This window comes from Triturus cristatus, chromosome 4_2 (genome assembly GCF_964204655.1).
Source record: "Triturus cristatus chromosome 4_2, aTriCri1.1, whole genome shotgun sequence".
Lineage (NCBI taxonomy): Eukaryota > Metazoa > Chordata > Amphibia > Caudata > Salamandridae > Triturus > Triturus cristatus.
The window spans coordinates 254,786,014-254,804,086 of NC_140586.1; positions in this window are offsets into that span (position 1 = coordinate 254,786,014).

Sequence of the window (18,073 nt, forward strand, 5' to 3'; positions counted from 1 at the left end):
CAGAAAGCACTCGACATTCGGATGGGAGAGGTCACTCGCAGGCTGCAGGTACTGGAGAAGAGGGTCGAAGATGCCGAAGGGCGTAATAGGCGGAACAACATACGGGTGGTGGGCCTTCCGGAAGGAGTGGAGGGAGGCAGCATGATAGACTATCTGGAACAGCGGTTGCGAACCGTGGTCGCTCCAGAGGGCCTGACGGCTTTCTACACCCTGGAGCGAGCACACAGGGTGCCGGCCAGACCGGTGGCGCCTGGAAGGTCGCCTAGGCCTGTGGTGTCTCGCCTCCTCCACTATAAGGACAGGGATCTTCTTCTGCATAAGGCACGCACCGCAGGCCCATATAGGGTGGTAAATAACGTGTCACTTTTCCCATATTACACCTTCAATGTGCAGCACCAGTGGGCCTCGTTTCTGGCGGTTAAGAAGGCCCTCCGAGATAAGGGCATACAATACTCCTTGATGTTCCCGGCACGCTTGAGAGTTACACTGGATGGCAAGATGTTCTTTCACAATGACCCTGTGGGAGGCATGGAGCTGGTTGGAATCCTACCGTGCGGGGTTGGGAGAGGCCGGTGGTGGTACGAGGCAGGCAACAGATGCGCCGCAACCGCGCTGCACCAGGCGTACCAGAAGGCGTCACCTTGGGGCACGGAAGCCCTCCTCTACTCAGACGGAGCAGAAGAGATCTGCGGCGCTGCAGGCTGTAACAGAGATATCCCAGGCAAGCGGATCGGTGTTGATGGGAGCTACGGAATCGGAAAAAGGGTCAGCTGCGACTGATTCTGATGGGACAGATATGGGGAGTGTTTCCATGCCGCACGTCACGCCCGGGACTGCAGACAAACTTGTTGATGCCTGATCTTGCACAATGATTCATGAGACCAGTATGAGGGGTGGGCTAGCTCTGACGTTATTGCCCTTGAGGAGGTAATCGGGGGTAAATTGTGGTTGTGATGGCTCCGGCAGCGGGGCGTAGGTGCTGTGCGGTTGCCCATGCCTGGGGGCCCTCCCAGAGGTACTGAAGACTCTCTTATAGTGAGGTCTGGCGTTTCCCTAGTTTCGCTCATTGAGTGAATCCCTGGTAGATACCAGAGGGACTGTTAGTGGATAGTTTGGGTAGGTACTAGTTGTTTAGAGCCTGTTCTGGGGTGGGATGGTGGGGGGAGCTTAGGGGCTGTTTTTGGGGTAGTTAGAACCACCGGTGTGCAGACATGGGGAGTGCAGTTGTGGAAGAGTGACAGTCAATACAATGAGTACATCACCTGAGTTGAATTACGTGGAATGTGTGGGGGATGCATTCGATGTTGAGACGCCACAGGGTTCATGCCTATTTGGTGCGTAGAGGAGTGCAGATTGCTTTTCTCCAAGAAACTCCTGTAGACCGAGCTGATGGCCAGGCATTGCAGCGCAGATGGAGGGGGCAGCCTTTTTATACGACGTACTCTGCTTTTGCTAGGGGTGCACTGATCTCGGTTTGGGCGGGGGTTCCCTTTCAACCAACCCAGCAGATAGTGGATCCTGAGGGGAGGTTTGTGGCTATCATGGGACGTTTCGACGGGAGAGATGTGACATTATGCAGTGTTTATGCCCCTAATGTGGAACAGGCACCCTATTTTGCTCGATTGTCAGGAAAATTAGCTCCCTATTTGACCGAACCAGTAATAATGAGAGGTGACTTCAACTCTATCACAGTTACTGAGATGGATAGGTCGCACCCGCCACTGCCACAGGCGCCTATACATAGGCTCTCGAAATTCCGTCGTGACTGGCAAGCTGAGTGGGGGCTGATAGGCACATGGCGCACGTAGCATATGGGAGAGCGATATTATTCTTATTTTTCTGCACTACATGACTTGCATGTGCAATTGGATGCCATACTGTGCACCCCGGACGTCCATGGTACGGCATAGTGAGTACTTGGCGAGGACGATATCGGATCACAATCCGCTGTTAATGGCACTGCACTAGTCCCGAGGGAGGCCTGCCATTCCTATATGGCGATTACTCCCGGAGGCCTTGGAGGACCCGGTATTCCATGCAGGAGGGTATAGAGCAGTATTTCCTAGAAAACGGGGGTACTGCTTCGACCTTGGCCCTGGAGTGGGATGCTTTTAAGGTGGTAGTGCGGGGCTTATGTATTGCTAAAACGGCGGGTGTGCGGAGGACGCTTTTGCAGGATACTGAGAGGGAGGAAATGCGGCTGCTTCAGGCAGAGAAGGCCCGCCCTGAAAATTCATAGATGCAAGCCGAGGTTTTGACTGCGAGAGAGGGAGTGGCGATGCAAGTGGTGAGGTTACGCTGTTTTGATCACAAAGCGTATTTGGCGCAGGCGCATGCTGAAAGGGATAAGGTGAGCACCCTCCTGGCCTGGTTGGCCAACCCAGCACCGAGAGGGATGCCCATCCTGGCCTTGACCTCCCCTGCGGGGGTGCCGGAGTACTCCCAGCGGGGGATTAATGGGATGTTCTTAGAATATTATGCGAACATATAAGAGAGTAAGTGTTAGGAATGGGATTTCTGGTTGGCTAGGGCTTGCGCCAAAGCCAGACAGAAACCACCACTCTAGTCAGGGCTGGGGAGTTACACGCCAAAGATAACCCCTGCTCACCCCCTTGGTAGCTTGGCACGAGCAGACAGGCTTATCCCTGAGGCGATGTGTAAAGCGCTTGTGCGCGCACCCAGCAACAACACCCAAGGCCCACCACAAAGGAAACTCCACACAAGGTATTCTATAAAAAATAACCTTTGTATTATACACAACACATTAGATAAAAACACACACTCTACAATGTGCCAACAGGCACGGGCAGAATTTACAAGGGATTATATGTACAGGGGACAGGGCCACCTGGACCACTGTCAGGAATTAGCACTTTTTAGAACATAGGAATAATACTGTAGTACAAAATAGCAAATGTAGCACACAACCAGGAACTACTGGTGTCAGGTAAGCACCACCTACGCAACCCTAACCACCTTAGGACAATATTGCGCAGGGAATCAGGACCTCACTAGCACCACCTGTGCTAGGGAGAACACAACCACCTAAGTATCACAATACCTGTAGGGGTCTAAGCACTTAAACACATGATGCATAACATTCAGCGGTGTAGGTAGGAACAACAGCGCAAAACTTCACATGAGCCACCACCTGTGGCAGTCCCTGGGCCAACTGGCCTGGTAGGGGCTAGGACGCCCGGTGTTCCGCAAAGTCAGGGGCAAGACTGCGCAGGAGGCACAGTCCCAAACTCAGGGGGTCACAACCTAAACGTAGCAGTTGCCCACTAAGTGCTGGGCAACTGTGAACAAGGAGCGTGGGCACCACTGTGCCCCTTAAAGTCAATCTGCTGCCCTGGGAGCCTCTCTAGGCTCTAAACAAATGCCCCCTGGAGCCTCGCGGGCTCTAAATAATAATGTGCCCCTTCGTTGGAGCCTTCAGGGCTCTAGGACCCTGCGCCTCTTTGGAGCCTCGTGGGCTCTGAGAGAATGCACCTTTGTTGGAGCCTCGTGGGCTCTGGACCAACTGTGGGGCAACGTTGGAGCGGCCCGCTGCCTTCCGGGGCCGCTCTTTCCTGCCAAACTAATGCCCCCTTTTATGTTGGAGCGCACTCGCGCTCTGGGCCCATCAACACTGTCCCGTCGGAGCCTCACAGGCTCAAGCACCACTGCCCTCACTCACCGGGATCCTGGCGGAGGCGGCGCTAGCGTCTCCGAAGGCGGCGGGGCTCTCCTCTTCCTCCTGAGAGCCCCGCTCGGGCAGCCAGGACCTCAGGGACCCTTCGCTTCTCGGGCGAGGGCACCGGGGCGCAGAGTCGGCTCCTGCCTGCTCCGGGGGCCAAACAAACCATCGCGAGTCCACGAAGGGAGGCGGGGTAGGCTCCCGCCCTCCTACTTCCTGTTGTCCCGGAGTCCCGCCCCCGGCCTGCCTGACTTCCTTCGAGCTCTGCCGCGGCGGTGACTTCTCTCGTCAATAAGAGGGGTAGGCTCCCTCGCGATATGAAATATACGGCGGGGTGGGCACCCGCCGTGAGATTAAGACAAACAAGCGGGGTGGGCACCCGCCAACGGCCACGGCAATGTCCCTGGCAGGGTGGGCACCTGCCAGGGGACTTCAGAATCTGTACAGACGGGGCAAACGCCGGGTGGGCACCGGCTTTCAGAAATAAAGCGCTCCTAGCGCTAAGGAAAATAAAAGCGCTTCCAGGCGCTTAGGGATGCCCACAGACACCAAGTCCAGCAAAGTTCTCCCCTGCATGCAGCAGGGCAGGGGTGGGGGGCAAGGCTGGACCCAGAGCCAGCTCACTGGGCCTCCAGGCAGGGAGGTAGTCCAAGTGGCGGTCCTCTGGTCCAGCGGCAGCAGCAGCAGCCCCCCTCAGGTAAGATCCTGGCAGAGAACAACTTCTGTGGGGACACAGCCCCATTTTTATACAGTAAAACCCTTTGTTCTGGGTTCAGGGTGAGGGGGGAAACCAGTCGCAGCTGGTTGGGGAGTACCCTTGATGTGCTCAGCCCCTCACTCTATTCACTGGCAGGGCTAGGGTCGTCAGTCGCACCACAGGGGGCGGAGCCAGCACTGTGTGGGGAAAACCCTGCCCCATTCAGGACTCAGGTGTACTCCTCCCACCCATCTAGCTGCTGATCTCCCCATTCACCACTGGGTGACTCATCCTGACTCTGGGGAATCCCTAGCCCATCACATGACATGACCAGCCAATCACGCGACAAGGCACACATTTCACACTGCACACCGAAGTGCCCACTTCTAGAAGTGGCACTTCCACACTAGGTACATGCACGCCGCACACATCATCGCGCAGCATTCACTCACACGAGTCTGCACATACCAAACTCGGGCCTGCACACCCCACGCATCAGGAACTGCTGGGACACATACATTCCCCATGCATTCCTATGGGAGGGCAGGCCTATCTCACCACATGCACTCAGAGCACGCACGCACTTTACCCTGGGACACAGGGAAAGTGCGCAGACACCAAAAAATCACCACACCAAGTCACCAGTAAAAAGCAAAAAAAGTTCAGGGGTGAACCTGCCAGAAGGGCCAAGTCCAACAGTAAGTTGCAAGAAACGGGTGACGGGCTTGAGGGTTTCTTGGCTGAGATACACCTGCCGCGCCTTGAGGAGGACCAGGCGGATGCGCTGGGGCAGGAGATTACAATAGGCGAAATACGTAGTGTGATAAAACACACGGCGCGTAAGAAAAAACCCAGGGGGCTGATGGCCTACCAAAAGAATTTTATCCGACTTAGGTCCCCAGGCTGATGGCAGTTTTTTTAAGAGGCCTGGGACCTGGGGAGGCTGCCCGTTTGCACCCGAGAGGCTATCATTATCCCGTTGTTGAAACCGGGGAAAGATCCCCTGACCAGGTCGGCCTATCGCCCATTATCGATGTTAACAACTGATTACGAAATATTGAGCAGAATTCTTGCGACCCGGCTCCTACCCTATATGGGGCAACTGGCCCATCATGACCATGCGGGTTTCCTCCCAAAATGGACTACGGCGACTAATGTTAGCCGCCTTCTCCGAATATTGGGGGAGGATCATAGTGAGACCCCCACTGCAGCGGTTCTCTCTGTAGATATCAAGAAGGCTTTTGACAGCCTGTTCAGGGTCCTTCGGGCATTCAGACTTGGGGACTCCTTTGCGGGGTGGACAGAGATCCTCTACAGGTCGGCGACGGCTCGAGTACGGACGGGTGTGACGATTTCCTCCTCTTATCTAGTGGAGCGGGATACAAGGCAGGGTTGTCCGCTTTCTCCGTTGTTGTTCGCCTTAGCCATTGAGCCTTTGACCTCCCAGGTCCGGTTGGGGAAGCATTATCCTGGACTGGAACTCCGTGGGGATATGCAGTATATCTTCCTATATGACGACTTGTTGATTTTTCTCGCCAACACGGATACAGCCTTGGAGGGAGCGCGACAATTGCTCTATACGTTTGGACAATATTCGGGGTTGGGGATGAACTGGGCAAAGACTTGCTTGTTTCCAGTGGTTCCGTCGGAGTTGAACCCTTCCCAGGTGGCGGGCATTCGCTGGGAACCCCGATGTTTGTCCTACTTAGGCACTCATATCTATCATTCCTCTGGAAGGTAACTTGGGTCGGGCCATAAGAGGGCTTAGGGGCAGCTTTGCGTTCTGGAGTACGTTGCCGCTGTTGGTAGCGGGCCGGGTGGCACTCCTGAAGACGGTGGCACTCCCCCGCTTATTGTATTATTTTCGGACACTGCCAGTCTGGGTGCCGAGCTTTGTGTTCCGACGACTCCGCTCCATGGCAGGGGGATTTATTTGGGGGGCCGGTAGACGGCGGGTCACGATGGCTGCAATGATACGTCCGAGAGCCGAGGGGGACATGGCACTGCCGGATTTTGAGTCGTACTATTTAGCAGCACAACTCCAATGGCTCACTCAAGCGATGGCTCGGGAGTTCCGGGGCCCAGACGGTCCCGAGGGATGGTGGGTCCCACGCTACATCTTGTCCTTTATAGTGCTTCAGCAAAAGATGAGCCTCGAGCCACTTACTAATGAAGAGCGGACTCTGAGATCATGCTGGCTCCGAAGCCAGCGCCGAGCAGGGGTCGCCCATCCGTACGCCCCGGAGATTCCGCTGGGTATGTGTGCGGCCCTCCCGCATGGCAGGGACTGGATGACATTAGCCGAATGGGAGGCGCTGGGAATTCAGGTACTGGGAGATCTCTATGAAGACGGAGTCCTATTGTCTTTTCAGGCTCTGCAGGATAGATATGGTCTCCCTCGAGGGGATTATCTGCTGCATTCAGCACTAGTCTCGATGATACAAAGATATTGGAAGGCGGGGTTGTCGGAACAGCAGACCTCAATGGCATGCCAGTATGTGGTAATGGCTGTGGGCACCTTTAAGGCTATCACGTGCATATATAGGCGCATGTTGACTGAAGCGCTGGACCCGTTACGCGTGCTCCAAGGGAAATGGGAGGCAGACCTCGGCAGGGAAATTCCAGAGAAGACGTGGATCCAGCTGATTAGGAGGGCCTGGAAGAGCACGAGGAATGGCAGGTTTCAATTAGTGCAATTTTATGTACTGCATAGAGCGTACATAACACCAGCTAAGATTCGCCAATACTTTAATGTGGCCACCGCTCAATGCCCGAGGTGTAGTTTGGAGGGGGCCGATTTTCAGCATATGATGTGGGTATGTATCTTTTTGGGAGTGTATTAGGAGAAAGTGCTTGATTTGCTGTGTGGAATAACTGATCGTAGTATAGAATAAGGGTGGGCGGACAAGTCAGTTCCGCCCACGGAATGTGCGGAGATTTGCCCTTCCACGATAATAGGCGGAGAAACAGGGCAAATCTCCGCACAATCGGTAGCATAACAGAAGTTGTCCACCCGCCTCCCGGCCGCCTTAAATACATTAGAATAACAATTGTTATGAGTACCCTTACCTTATTGGCGGCGTGGGCGTCCCCGGGCTCTGATCCTTCTGCAACGCGTCTTCTTCTGGGAACTGCGCATGTGTGGGAGCCCGCGCATGCGCATTCCTCGGCAGGAATGCGCATGCGCGGACTCCCGCGTATGCCCAGTTCCCAGAAGAAGACGCGCTGCAGAAGGATCAGAGTCCGGGGACGCCACAGATAAGGTAAGGTTACTCTTAACAATTGTTATTCTAATGTATTTAAGGTGGGCGGGAGGCGGGCGGGCGGGAGGTGGGATGTGCGTAAGGGAACTATGCAGAGAGTGCGGAGATTGGTTTCATCTCCGTGACTCTCCGCGTAGGTCCCTTACGCACATTATGCCCACCCTTAGTATAGAACCGGATCTGGGTGTTTGTTTATTGCACTGGTTCCCGCATACCTCTAAAACTAAAGTGACGAGCAAATTTATTGATTTGGGCCTCATATTGGCTAAGAGAGAGATCACAATGCATTGAAAATCAGCGAGAGGGCCCAGTATGGGGAGATGGAGGGCGGAATTCCTCAAATGGGCATTGAGCGAAGGAACACTTAGACTGCAACAGGCCTTGCGAACTAATAATGAAAAGGCATTGGAAACGGCGAGGGCATTGGAGGTATTGGTTGCACTGCTGCAGATACCTGAGACTGGCTCGGAAGAGGGTTCAGCCTTGGAAGGTCAAGAGGGCGCAAATGACACCATAGCACTAGGCGAATAAATATGGGCATGCACGGGGGAGCAAGCGATGTGATCCAATGGAAGTATGATATCTGTGTCTCACTACTGTCGTGGAATTTCCTGCCTCAGGAGACTTGGATGTTCCTTTAATGTTTATGATGCGGACAACTTAGGCACACCGGTAGTGGGGGGAGCGGGGGGATCGAGGATAAGGGGGCGTGCAGCTTGAGTTTCTATATGATGTACATTATTGGATTTTGCACTGCTGCGTTATGTTGATTGTGTTTTGGAAAATCAATAAAAAATATTTATTTTAAAAAATGGAACATTAGAGGCCTTAACAATCCCCACAAGAACAAGCATGTACTACATTACCCTGCCCGCATAATACAAAAATTGCATTTCTACAGGAGACACACCTTCCTCCTGGGAGATCACACACCTTTGCATCCCCTTGAGGTCCCCACCGATACTTCTCGAGCTACGGTACATACTCTAGAGTGGTTGCATCTCAATACACAAAAGTCTCCCCTTTCAGCTCTCCACCAGCTATTTCATTGACGATGGTTGGTACGTCATTGTTGCAGGCACCTTGGCAGGTCAGAAGTTGCTTTTAGTTAACGTATAGGCCCTGAATGTTGATTCCCCTGATTTCTTCCACAACCTTCAATCCCTGCTGGCATACAAAGACACTGATCATATTATCATGAGCGGTGGTTTCAACATGATCCTTGACCCCCTACTCAACACCACTGCTACTGCTCCGAGTGGCAAACCACGTTCGTAACAGGTCTCCAGCGATCTTTGTGACACATATCTTCTTAGAGATGTCTGGCGCCTACACCACACTGATGCTCCGGGATACACATTCTATTCGGCTCCTCACTCCATATAGACTTATACAGACTACTAGTTCATGTCACAAACAGTTGCTCCATGATTTGATGCTGCAACCCATCTTCCCCGCACACTCTCAGATCACTCCGCAGTCCAGATGGTGCTGAGGATGCCTTTCGGGGGTGGCCTGGAATGCCAGTAGCATTTCCCGTGCTCTTCTTTACATGACAAACTATTCTGCTCTAAGCTCCACAACTCCATCACCAAACACAGGCTCTGTCACCACACAGACCACACTCTGGGAGGCCTTTAAGGCCTTCATCTGTGGGGTGTGCATATCTAAACAGGCAGTGGTGCTAAGGGATATGCGTCGTAGCGGGGCTTGTGTAGTAGCTAAGCTGGCAGATGTCAAGTGAGTGGACAATGAACACAGTGACCGTCCACTGTTAAGTTTCCGTGCTACACTGCTGGATGAGTATCGGGATTTGGTGAGCAAGAAGAAACCATTTTGGGGAAGTAGGTCAAGGCCAGACATTACAGAGAGGGCTAGTATCCAGGACACACTTTGGTGAGGCTACTTCACCCTCCTAGAGTCTGCGGTTAAATCCCTCCTCGCCGCAACAGATGACATCCGCACCCTACTGGACAAAGGAGAAACAATAGCCCTCATCCTCCTCGACCTCTCAGCGGTATTCGACACAGTCTCCCACCGCACCCTAATATGCAGACTTCGCGACGCAGGGATCCAGGACAAGGCCCTTGACTGGATCAGCTCCTTCCTCTCCGGTAGAACGCAGTGGGTCAGACTCGCCCCTTTCCTCTCGGACCCTACGCCAACCATCTGCGGAGTCCCTTAGGGGTCTTCCCTCAGCCCGACGCTCTTCAACCTTAGACATGGCTCCGCTCACCCCCATCATCAAAACCTATGGACTCAACATTGTGTCATACTCAGATGACACACAACTTATCCTCTCCCTATCCAACGAACCCAAACCCACCAGGCACAACTTTCGAGAAAGTATAGAAGCCGTCGCCAAATGGATGAAAAACAGCTGCCTACAACTTAACACCAACAAGACGGAAGTACTCTCCATGGCCCCAAACCCCGATGCCTGGAACGACACCTGGTTGCCCCCCGCCCTCGGAAACCCGCCCAACCCCATGGACCAGGCATGCAACCTGGGAATCATCCTGGACTTCAAGCTCAAAATGGACTGCCAGATCAACTCAGTCTCATCCTCCTGCTTCCACACTCTCTGCCTCCTACGTAAAACCTTTTTAAATGGATCCCCTCTTGAACACAGAAAGACTGTCACTCACGCCCTGGTCACCAGCAAATTCGACTATGGCAATGTCCTCTACGCTGGAATAAACAAAAACCTCACCCGCAAGCTACAGAACATGCAGAACGCTGCGGCAAGACCGGTCCTCAACCTGCCAAAACACTGCAATCTCCCAACAACTGCGCACACTCCACTGGCTCCCCCATCGAGGTGAGAGTCACCTTCAAGATGCTCACCCATGCATACAAGGCCCTCCACGACAACGGACCAGCATAACTGAACAGCTGACTCAAATTCCAAGCACCCCAAAGGACCCTACAATCAGCCCAGCTCTCCTACGCCGTGGTCCCACGTACGAGAAAAATCGGGAGGCTGCTCCTTCTCCTTCCTTGCGGCCAAGGCCTGGAAAACCCATTCGCTCCACCTCAGACAGACAACATCGCTCCCCATCTTCGTAAGAGACCTCAAGAGCTGGCTCTTCGACGGACCCCCTCCTTGATGGACCAGAACCTGCACCCCTCCACCCCCAGCGCCTTGAGACCCTTACAGGTGAGTAGTCGCGCTTAACAAAGACTTGATTGATTGATTCACTGAGTTGCATTTTTCCGATGGGACACGAGTAAGTGACATCCTTAGTGAACCTCTCCAATATTATGAGCGCTTTTATACCTCTCATACAACCAGTGATGGCACTGACTTGGCTGACTAGCTTGTTGACATTGTGATGGTGTGGGCCACTGATGCTTAGCGGCAATTTCTTAGCAAGCCAGCCTATATCGAGTGATGAGATTATATAGGCTATTAACTCCCTCAATGGGTCTATGGCCCCTGGTCTGGACTGGCTCACTGGGTTGTTTTATAAGACCTATACACACCTCCTCGCTCCGCACCTCCTGGCTATGTATGCAGAGTCTCTGGACTTTTGGGCCCTTCCAACAACATTCAATAAGGAGATTATCACACTGCTGTTGAAACCAGGTAAAGATCTGCAGTGTTGTGCTTCCTATCGCCCCTTGTTGTTACTTAATTTTGATTATAAGATACTAGCTAAGGTGCTTGCGAGCTGGCTATCGCTGTTGATGTACCAGATTATTTCACCCATGCAATTGGGTTTAGTTCCTCAACGCTCCACCTCCTTGAATTTGTGCACCGTCTTTTCGGTACTGCATAGAATTTTCCCAAATGTTCCTGCCGCTGTGGTCCTCCTGGACATGGAGAAGGCTTTCGATTCTTTAGAATGGCCTTTGTTGCGTGTCAACACTGCTTAAATTGGGCCTGCCGTGTGGGTTCATTTGATTAGATAAGTTATTATATTCACACCCAGTGGCCTGCATTGGTGCCAACAGCTCACTCACAGCTCCCTTCATCATCACAAGAGGGACCAGACAGGGCTGTCCCTGTCACAGCTCCTCTTCATTACGCCATGGACCCTCTGGTATGACATCTCCAGGAGAAGCACTTACATCGCGGCCTAGAAATGAAACTGGACCCTCTACTTCTCTTCCTGTATTCAAACGATATTTTGCTGTTCGTACGCCGGCTGGTGGGTAACCTTCACTTCGGTAGATTCTATGGTCTTAGTAAATTGGGCCAAGTCTGAACTGTTCCCCCTCACAGATGTCACCCCTCTTGCACCATGTTATTTCCCCTGGCATGGGGTCACGGCCCAGTCAAGTACCTGGGCATTGTGTTGCACTGTGAAAAGGAGCAGGTTATCCATTCGAATTACATCTTAGCCATTGACTATTTGACCACCCGTATAAACTGAGGGCTTTGGCTCCCACTTTTCATGGCGGGTCAAATCGTGATCATTAAAATGTTTGTTCTCTCTCGTTTTTTATATCTCTTTTTGAACATATCCATTTCTCTCACCAAAGACTTTTTGGCCGCACCCAGGAACATTCTACTGCGGCTCATCTGAGCTGGCCATAGACCCCGGATCGGCGGGGTCACTTTAGTGCTCCCCTGTGATCGTGGAGGTTTTAGCGTTCCCAATTTTCACCTTTACAATGTCCCTTTGCACATTACTGGTGCCACACTAATGTGCGTTTCCCATATGCCAAGCATGAGAGAGACCAGGTGGGATCTGTGCCACTAGCACCAGACTCCCAAAGGGCCTCCAATTAAACCTTACCGATATTTAAAGAATCTCCACAACCAGATGGGCATGGAGAAAACTCATCTGATTACTCGGGGGTCTTCTTTATTCCCCTGCACTACTCTGGTGGACAATCCATGGCTCCCCTTCACATGGGAGAAACTGGTCCAACGCACACAGTTGCAGCACAGCTGGCACCCATTTGGGGATCTGTTTCCTTATGGTCACATTTTCTCTTACCCCGAGGAAGCCCGGTTTACTAATGCCACACACTTGGACCATTTTGCACTACGGCGCATCCACAGTGCAATTGGGCCCAGATAGCCTGTTTTCCACTGACCCCAGAGGCATGTTCCCCCTTGACTTCAGTGATAACAGAGGCTGAAGGTTGGTTTCTGAACTGTACCATGCCAGTGTAGCCCTGCTACCGACACGAGACGGTAACCTCAAAAAGACTTCGGAGAGTGAACTGGGCCTCAGCCTGCCTGATACAATCTGGTACTACTGTTGTAGCCAAAAGCAGCTTGTCTTTCCCAACCACAGACACAAGCTCATACACTACAAATTGTTATGCAGTGTGCTGTCTAGATTTGACCCCACAGGACCTTCTAGCTTCCACAAATGCCACGCCGATGAGGCCGTCTTTGTACAACTGACATGGACATGGTGCACAATCTTTTCCCGACTCTCTTTAATGATAGTATCAGATCATGCCCCCGACCCACTTCAGGCATTGCTGGGTTATGTCAAAGATATATCGTGGTAGTCTACAGGTTCAGTGACATTGCATTCTTACTTGTTAAACAAGAGATTGACTTACATTGGGGTCGTAAGCGTAGGCCGGCTGCCACAGCCTGGCTGAACAGCTTCCCATATTTTGTATCTTTAGCGAACTATGGGGCAGATTTATGAGGACTGGTGCATCCCTGCATATCAGCAGGGATGCGCCAGCAAAGATGCGACATGCCGGAATACCCTTGCGCCACCAGGGATGCGTCACATTTACAATGCGACACACCTTGGTGCAAGGATAGCCAGATGCGTGTCGCATCTTCTGGCGGAAGGGCAGCACATTGCTGGAGTTGTGTTGCAAGCGTGATGCGGCTCCAGCAATGCTCAGGGGCGCCCTATGCCTAACATGCTGCGTCACTCCTTACTCCTGCTTCAAGCAGGGGCAGGGCTTTGACGTAGCATGGACGCACAAGATTTCACTGCGTCACTTTTACGTGGCGTTCCTGCGACGGAACGCCCACACTGTGCAGAAACGCCCACATGAAACCTAACACAGATTTCATGTGGCGCAGGGCTTTACAACGTGACTCATCTCCCTAGATGCATCACGTTGTAAACAAGGCGCAATGTGGCGCATTGTTTATGCCACCTCTGCATCACGGCAGTGATGCAGCGGATGCTTAAATGTAGCGCATGGGGTTTGTAAATTTGCCCCTCTATGCGTAACTACAGCCCCCCACTGGCAACCTCTGCGAGATTATGTACTGCCATTGGAGCCCACTGACCAGGGCTGACTTGCATCCCTGCTGTCCTCTTGTACGTTTCTAACCTCTCCTGTTACCTTCTTTATGTACATGGATTGCTATTGATGTTTTGATTTATGCTGAGTTTTCCTGCCACGTCTCCCTCATCTCGTATCTTTTTAATGTTCTACTGCTGTACTTACTGTCGCACTAAAACCCTTCAGATATATTGTTGAAATGTCAGTTCTTCTTTTGGTGCCCACACTGTGGGTTATCTGTATGCTGTTGGTGTACTATAATAAAAAGATAAATAAAGTTTTTTTTAAAAAGAAGTCCAAAAACAGAAATACACTGCAAAATTCTGAAACCAACGCGGTCTCACTAAGATGACAGAGAGGATGGTGTCCAAACCTTAAGTGTTTTATTACAAATTTACTGTACGTGACCAGGCCCACTGCTATCTGCGCAGAAGCTGGAACAAGGTCACCAAAGACCAGCTCACCACCTACCTCAGCAAAACCCCACACCAGCATCACAGATGCCAAAACCTCAGCACACAAACTCCGCCGCTGGATCCCCTCAGGCAAGCAGCCTTTCAAGAAAGCCAGTTGGTTCTCCTGTGCCCTCCAAGATTCCGGGAGCACCTGCAGATGGCTCGATAAAAGATGGAAGAGCAGCAAGACCGTGGCAGACCACGCAGCCTTCAAAACCACCGTCACTGCACACCACCACCTCATCAGAACAACAAAGAAAGCAGCCATACAGGAACGCATCAATGCCAATGCACACAACAGCAAAGAACTCTTCGCCATGGACAAATAATTCGACAAACCCAGCATAGAGAAAGCAGTCATTCCCCTCTCTCAAGACCTCTGGGACAATCTCACCACCTTCTTCCACCGCAAGATCAAGGAGATCTACAACAGCTTCGCCAACCAAGAACAACCCACCTCACCCGCAACCACTGCACCCAATAGCTCCAGACCCCAGCGGACCTTGCCCAACTGGACCAACCTCACCTCTGATGAAACCCTCAGGACCACTATGGAGCCCCCTCAGATCCCTGTCCTCACCACATCTTCAACAGAGCCTGCACCTCCATCGCACCCGAACTCTGCCATACCATCAACTGCTTCCTGGAGTCCACCTCCTTCCCTGAAGACTGGAAGAACACAGAGATCAACCCCATGCTGAAGAAACCCTCTGCCCACCTGATGGACCTCATGAACTACAGACCCATCTCTCTGCTCCCCTTCCCAGCCAAAGTTATCCAGAAAGCCATCAATGTCCAACTCTCTGAGGGACATATTATCAAGCCAGGCGATAAAATGATCGCCGCTTTAGCGGCAGAAAACTGCCGCTAAAACGGCGATAATGGGCTTGATAATATGCTCTATGGAATTCCAATTGAAGCCCATGGTAAATGTGAAGGACGTCTAACATGGGCTTCAGTTGGAATTCCATAGAGCATATTATCAAGCCCATTATCGCCGTTTTAGCGGCCGTTTTCTGCCGCTAAAGCGGCGATAATTTTATCGCCTGGCTTGATAATATGCCCCCGAGTTCATTGAAAAAACCACATCCTGTACCTCTTCCCATCGGGCTTCAGAAGTAACCACAGCACTGAGACTGCTCTCGGCGCCACTACCGACAACATCTGCACCATTCTCAACCGAGGCGAGACGACCACCCTCATCCTCCTGGACCTCTCAGCCGCTTTCAACACAGTCTCCCATCACACCCTCGGTGCAAGACTCCACTACGCAGGCATCTGCGACAAAGCCCTAGAATGGATGCGCCCCTTCCTCACCGGCTGAGCACAGAGAGTCAGACTTCCACTATTCAACACAGAACCCACAGAGATCAGCTGTGGAGTTCTTCAGGGTTCCTCCCTGAGCCCCACACACTTCAGCATCCACATGTACCCACTTGCAGCCATCGTCAGAAGCCACGGACTCAACATCGTCGCCTACGCTGACAACACCCAGCTGATTCTCTACCTCACAGATGATCCCACAGCCGCAAAGAGCAACTTCCACAAAGGGATGAGGCAGCCACCACCTGGATGAAGGACAGCTGTCTCTAGCCACCTCAGACAAGACAGAAGTCCTCATCTTGGGCTCCACCCACCCCCTCTGCATGGGACGACTCCTGGTGGCCCGCAGTGCATTGAACCCACACCCACAGACCACGCCTGAACCCTCTGCATCCTCCCGAACTCCTCGCTCTCAATGAACTACCAAATCAACGCCATCTCGTCCTCCTGATTCCACACGCTCCGACTGCTTCGCAAGATTTTCAAGTCTATCACCACCGAATCCAGGAAAACAGCCAACCATGAGCTTGTCAGCAGCACACTCAATTACGGCAATGCACTCTATGCCGGCACCACCCAGAAACTCCTAATAACACTGCAGAACTTCCAGAACATCTCCGCCAGACTCACCCTGAACATCCTACGTTGCAGTCACACCACTGGCCACCTTAAAGACCTTTGCTGGCTATCTATCAACAAAATAACTACCTTCAAGCTCCTCACACACACCTACAAGGTGAATACCCCCATGCAACAACTAGGACATATACTAGATCCAATATTTTCCAACTTCCAGGAGATTGAAGTGGACACCCCCACTATGGTCCCTTGGTCAGACCAGCATTTGGTGGCCTTTTATACCCCTCTCACCAGACCTCCTCTTCGCTCCAGGTCGAGCCAGAGGATCACCTGTAGGAAATGGACTAAGTTCAATACCGAAATCTTCACTCAGACTCTCCTGAGCACTGATCTCCAACTAGTAGACAACATCAATATAGCCAACTCAGATGTTGAAAAATTTATTCTAGGAGCCATAGACGAATGGGCCCTGTGGACCACTCACAAAACTCAGAGGAGGCGGAACTCTGTGCCCTGGTTCAACAAAACTCTAGCGGTAGCCAAAACAACTTGTCAACGCCTTGAGCATAAGTGGAGGAAGTACTACTCCCCCACGAGTAAAACAATCTATAAGAATGAGCTTAAACACTATCACGCACTCTTTAGAAAAACACGCTGTGCCTTTTACACAGATAAAATTGAGCAAGCCAACAACTCATCTAAAGAACTTTTTTTCATACTTAAATCCTTGTCCTCACTTGAACACACTATGGCCCCCTCACCTATTATATTAGAGCACTGCAATAATATTGCTGACTTCTTTGCATCTAAAGTCGCGAAGATCTGCAACACATTCCCATAAGAAACACGTAGAGGTCTCAGTCCTGACACCCCCTACAACACTTCTTTTGAGGGGATTGATCTCTCTGAATTTAAAATCCCCATGCTGGATGATCTTAAGAGTCTGGACAAGAGCATCAAATCTGGATCCCCGTTGGATCCAGCCTTGCCTAAAATCCTGATGCAAGGAATGGACGCTATTCTGCCCTATGTCCAACAACTCATAGATATATCCTTTTGCTGCAGTGAAGTTCCACTGAAGTGGAAGCAAGCAATAGTTCTCCCTTTGGAAAAAACAACTTCCGCCGACCCTGATCTGCTAGACAACAAACGTCCAATCTTGCTCTTGCCTTTCTTCACTAATATTGGCGACAAAGAGGTGAACACCCAACTGGTTAAACACATTAATCTCAACAATTTATTTCATCTCGCTCAATCTGGCGTCAGAGCCTCCCACTCCATGGAAACGGCTTTACTTCTCGCAACTGAAACCTTGCGGAAAAGCACCGATGAAGGCCATACCGCTGCACTGGTCCTGCTGGACCTAAGTGCAGCTTTCAACACTGTATCCCATAACGTGCTCCTGCAGAGACTAAGACTTTGTGGGATTGGAGGCTCAGCTCTTCGCTGGCTGACCTCCTTTCTCCTTTCCCGCAGCTTTCAAGTCGCTCAACATCCACATACATCCAAAAGTATTCCGCTCACGCAAGGGGTCTCGCAGGGCTCGATACTGAGCCCCACTCTCTTCAGTCTTTTTATGGGCCCCTTTGCAGAAACAGTGGGAAAATATAAAGTAACCATTGTATCTTATGCTGATGATACGCAATTGATTATCACCTTATCCCAGGACACGGAGACAGCTGGCAATCAGTTCTCCTCTTGTTTAGGGGAGCTTGCCTCATGGATGTCCAAGAATTGCCTTAAATTTAACGGCAATGAGCTGGAAGTATTTATCATGGGGAAAGTCCCCTCAATTTGGTCCTCGTCTTGGTGTCCCCTTGGGCCCAACCCCTAGCCCCAAAGAAGAGACCAAAAA